This window comes from Triticum aestivum, chromosome 6A (assembly GCF_018294505.1).
Source record: "Triticum aestivum cultivar Chinese Spring chromosome 6A, IWGSC CS RefSeq v2.1, whole genome shotgun sequence".
Lineage (NCBI taxonomy): Eukaryota > Viridiplantae > Streptophyta > Magnoliopsida > Poales > Poaceae > Triticum > Triticum aestivum.
Genome location: NC_057809.1, coordinates 278,249,718 through 278,255,163, shown reverse-complemented (window position 1 = coordinate 278,255,163; position 5,446 = coordinate 278,249,718).

Sequence of the window (5,446 nt, the reverse complement as noted above, 5' to 3'; positions counted from 1 at the left end):
GTCACCTCATTACCACTCGGCCGCCCCGCGCGTCGCCATTGGTCGGTCACCTCATCTCCACTCGGCTGCCACGTGTGTCGCCATCGGTCGGTCACCTCATCACCACTCGGGCGCCCTGCGCGTCGCCACTCGGTTGGTCACCTCATCACCACTCAGCCGCCCGCGCGTCGCCACTCGGTGTGTCACCTCATCACCTCTCGGCCGCGCCACGCGTCACCATTTGGTTGGTCGCTTTATCACCACTCGGAAGTTGTCACATCCCTAGCTTCTGGTAATGCTCTGAGCTAGCTAGTCATGTGTTGCATCATGTTTAAATTTTGCCTAAAATTGAAATGGGGATGTTCAAACCCTAGCATTAAATCAACTCAACTAGGGTAAGTTAAAATCTTTTCAATAAACCCAAAAGGCCCCTAAGAAAAGTTCATGATTTCTGGTTAAGGTGGAAACCTCTGCCAAAAATGATGAATATATCCTTAGGTCATTTTTGGATTTTTGAATTAAATCATATTGTATTTGACTTTGGGCATTTAAATACTATAAATATTTTAAATGCTCAAATAAATGTTGGAAATTGATATAATGGTCCCGGGCAAAGGTAAGGCGACAACCGTGGGAATACCGTGCGTGAGGCCACAAAGTGATATGAGGTGTTACATGCTAGATCGTTGTGGCATTGAGTCGGGGTCCTGACAGCGTTGGTATCAGAGCTTGACTGCCTGTAGGATTACCAAGCCAAACTGGTCGAAGTTGAGTCTAGAAATTCTTTAGTTATATAAGGGAATTGATTGTGGGATGGAACGTAAGGCTATTTTTACTCCTTATACCTCATGCCTTTCTGATCCGAGTCATCATCTTCTCTTCTACGGGGATTAAGAACTAGGCTATCTCTTCTTTCTATTAGGATCACGTGTTACTAATCAGTAGACTTATAAGATTGTTGGATTTAAGTCTCAGTTCAGTTCCTACTACTTCCGTATGTTAATTGTTGATCTCGGAACCTTGATATTGTGCTTCTGAGTGGTTATGCCACCGTTTTTGTGATTGTCTCAAATCTTTTTGAGCAATTATAGCCGTTATGCTGTCCGAGTCATCCCAGGTTTCTAAATAGTCCGATGCATTTGCAAATCCCTTCCTTCTGTTTCCGATGTTCCCATGGGCCAGATTAACCACACTAATCGGTGTGTTGAGGTAATTATTGCCTCGACATATATGTTGGAATTATTATTATGGCCCTAGGTGTTTAGGGAGTCACCTAGTAATCTAGCAATGTTTTGTGGTCCTAGTGTGAAGATTCTGGCCTTTATTCTCGGAAGCATCCCGTGATGCTACTTAGTAGTAGGTATTCTACTCCTGGGTTCTGAACCCGAGATTCACTCTACCTACTTCATGTTGATAGTAATTGCTAGTGCCTTTAGGATATTAGTAACCTTTGCGATAGTCCTTGAAGTCCGTGGTATCTTCTTCTTCCAAATACCATGAACTACTTATGGTAGATGTTTATTGGATCAAAAATAAATCACAATTAGAGTACTCTTGAGGAATTCTCCATTCATAAATCGTGACTCTGCCAGTTCTACCTTTCTGCATGGGTTATCTGGAAGAAATATGTTGAACTTGGTTCGACATACTAATCTATGCATCCACAACTCAGAAAGTTATATGTTCCTTTGAGTTGTTCTCTTTAGTTGCATTCTGACCCTCGTCTATCAATTGATAGTCAAGAGTATGCGTGCGTTCGTTCATCGATGCCTATGACTCTTGTGGTCTGTCAAGCCATTCTATTCCGGAATGACTAGGAGAAACAAACTCTAGTACCTCATCCACATCTAGGATTGGGTCAAAGTAGTTGTATTCCGCAGATCAAATACCAATCCAGCTTTTGGTTCTGCTCTACCTTGGAGTATTACATATTTTATATCGAGATTGTTATAGGAATTGCACACCATCCCATGAACTCTTGGTACAGTGATACTTCTTGCCATCACTGTTCATTCCTCGGCCCTCGTGTTGATGCAACCGGAATACCGACAAATGAATTGTGATGTGTGAAATCAATACTGCTAGCAACTCTGTTGCTTGGTAGTTAAAGGATAATAATTTCATTCTTAGTATGTTGGTTTTCGAATCATCCTTCTAAGACTGATCGTGCTACCTAGTCCTTATTTCGGTGCACCCTTCGATTGATGAGTTAGGATCTTGTCAAGTCCTCACTCATTTGATCATATCGTCTTGCCCTCAAAAGCGAGATTGTTCTCGAGCTTAGTAACATACCGGTGGTTCATGATTTTCTGAATATCTTCTCGGAAGTATCACCAGGTCGTCACCTGACCGTTATGTTAAGCCCGTGATCAAATTGGTTTCTTGTGAACCACCTTCTCTCCAAGAATCGGTGTTAGATATCCCTGAGCTAGTTGGTTAAGCTAAACGACAACTTGGAGGGTTGGAAGATAAAAGCTTGCCTGACTTAGTTCGTTCCAAAGGGATATTCTTGTGTAGTGTGTGTTGAAGAAAGATGATATCTTCATCGATTGGTCCCTGTGATCAGTTGCTGGACCTATCATTTTTATCTAACCTTTGATTGGAGTATGGGCTATCGTCAAATCAAATCAGAACCAACGATATTCGTAATGTTGTCTTACTCGTGGTTGATCCCTCGAGCATACACCATTATATCTTTGGTCTGACCGATGCTATCACCGTGTTCACTTAAAAGGAAACCTAGATGAATTGTTGTTGAGCCCATTGACAACATCCTTATCTCCTCCATAATTTTGTTGAACATTAAGCTAGTGTTGGAAACTTTTGAAAGCATTTGTTCATGCTATCTCATGAAGCATATGTTTGGATGAAGGTAGTGACTTCCTTTAATTCATGTGCATCTGATGCAAGTTGCCGCCGTGGATTCGAGAAAGTCAATGTTGTTTTCTTGGAATCATTCCAAATCAGTCATGCACACGTGCGAAGAATTCTGTGGTTTGAAGACTTGCAACCTTCAATCTATATGTGTCCCTAGCACACCAAGCCACTGATTGACTTGTTCAAGGAAAAGAAGTCTATGCTTGGGATCTAATCCATGGACTTGCGTAAAGACTTCGATATCCTCGATTATGGTTCCCCCTCCTGAACTCGGTAGTGTTTTATTATAAGATTACTTTGAGGTCATGCTTGTCTTGGACAACATGTTCACATGTTTGTAGCAGAACCAGCTCATGTTTTGGAGCTTGCTATCGTAGTTCATCTCCCGAGAATCTCGCAACGTCATCTCGTCGATTTGTGTTGCAAACTTTCATTTTTCTTCCTAGATTTGATGAGTCTGGGATATCCTGACACCAACCAGATCTGAATCTCAGGCAGATGTGATGGTTGGAACATTTCCCAAGAATTATAATATTGGTCTCTCAATAACCGGCAAGGTGGATGTCGTGGCCAACACACTCATCCGGTAGACCTATTATTATAGTATCTTGTTTGAGGAAGTTGCCCACCTCCCCATAGGGATTTCGTAGGATTACTCCCTAGTTGCTCCTATGGATTTCTATGTTCCGAAGTCCGACCTTTTTACTTGATGTTCTAGATATCAAACCATATCTATGAATGGGTTACACTAGCACATCAAGGAGAACATTAGAAGCGGAGTGCTAAATGTCTCTCGGTCGATCATCCAGATTTTTTTTTCCTTGGCCTCGCTAAGGTGAAATCCAAGAAGGTGTTATCTTCCTTTGCATCTGCATCCTCCATCACCATTCATCATGGTAGTAAGTTGTGTTACCGGACCCTTGACACGGATGTTGGTAAAACCTTGATGATTATGGAATTGCTCAAGTTCTTGAGAGCACGCACAAGCGTTACGTGTTATCATCGGCTCTAACTGGGATTACTCTCAGTTTCCTCGGCAATGCTATGACCCCTTCAAACAGTGAGTTCACTCCCTATTGTTGGGTTCTTCCCCAGTTACCAGAATCATTACTAGCATTTGCATTTTGTTCCCAGCTTGCACCGCCAATGTGCCATTCTACCATGGGTCTCTTCCATTTCCGGTGGTAAGCAAATTCATCCATTACGTTGTCTTCAACAAGGTAATCCACATCATCCAAGTCTGAGTATGCCATTCTACCGACCCCGCCAATCGATTGCTGTGATTTGCCTTAGGCTGATATAGAGAATCTCAATGATCTCTATATCAAAGGTAATTCTTTTTGCCACTTAAGGGGAGATATCTACGAGTCACGGTTCCGAAGGTGTCTCGTTGTGGTATCATGGCAACTTAACTCCTCGCTACGTTGACGATCGTCTACCACCTTCTTAAGTGTGGAATTATTGTCCACCTAGTGAACCTTCGTCATCCGTTTCTTCCACCCCTATTGATGTGTATCTCGTGTCTCAAACCGAAAGATGGTTCTATGTCTCATTCCGTAAGTTAATCTTGAGTTGTTCGATCTTCGAGGAGATCGACCCTTCTAGAGTCTCCTTCTTTCTCCCCCCCCCCTGTCATGTTGACAGGATTTCTCAGAGCAAGACGACAAGACAAAGATGGTGTTCAAGTCAACGTTCAACTGAAGTGCACCCTGGATCGTGAAGATTATACTAGTTGCGTTTTCCCTTCACCTTACCCTACGCTTGAATCTCGAGACGAGATTCTTGTTTAGTGGGGGTGAGTTGTCACATCCCTAGCTTCTGGTAATGCTCTGAGCTAGCTAGTCATGTGTTGCATCATGTTTAAATTTTGCCTAAAATTGAAATGGGGATGTTCAAACCCTAGCCTTAAATCAACTCAACTAGGGTAAGTTAAAATCTTTTCAATAAACCCAAAAGGCCCCTAAGAAAAGTTCATGATTTCTGGTTAAGGTGGAAACCTCTGCCAAAAATGATGAATATATCCTTAGGTCATTTTTGGATTTTTGAATTAAATCATATTGTATATGACTTTGGGCATTTAAATACTATAAATATTTTAAATGCTCAAATAAATGTTGGAAATTGATAAGGGTCACTGGAATAATTCAGAAAGCACCCATATTTATTTCCAGGATTTTATAAAATGATTTGATATTTAAAACAAATCAAAAACAAATTGCAGAAATAGAAAAAAAATAAAACAGAACAAAAATAAGAGGGAGAAGGACATACCTGGCCTCACCCGTGCAGCCCACTAGCCGGCCCAGTTCCCCCCAGCCGGCCCAGCCCACCTCCTCCTCCTTTGTCCTCTTCCTCCTCTGCCAGGAGGACGAGCAGAGGCGAGGCGTGGCGCTCGCCGACGCTGCCTCGGCCACCTCCTGCTTCCCCCCCCCCTAGCCACCTCCTGCTTCCTCCCTGGCCTCCCCAGCGACGCCCGGCCGACGCCACGCGCCTCCCCGACCGCCCCTCACCCCCTCCCGAGCTCTTCCCCCTCCTCTGTTTCTCTCTCCCTCTCACCCGAGAACCACCGCCGCCACCGACGCCGATTGCC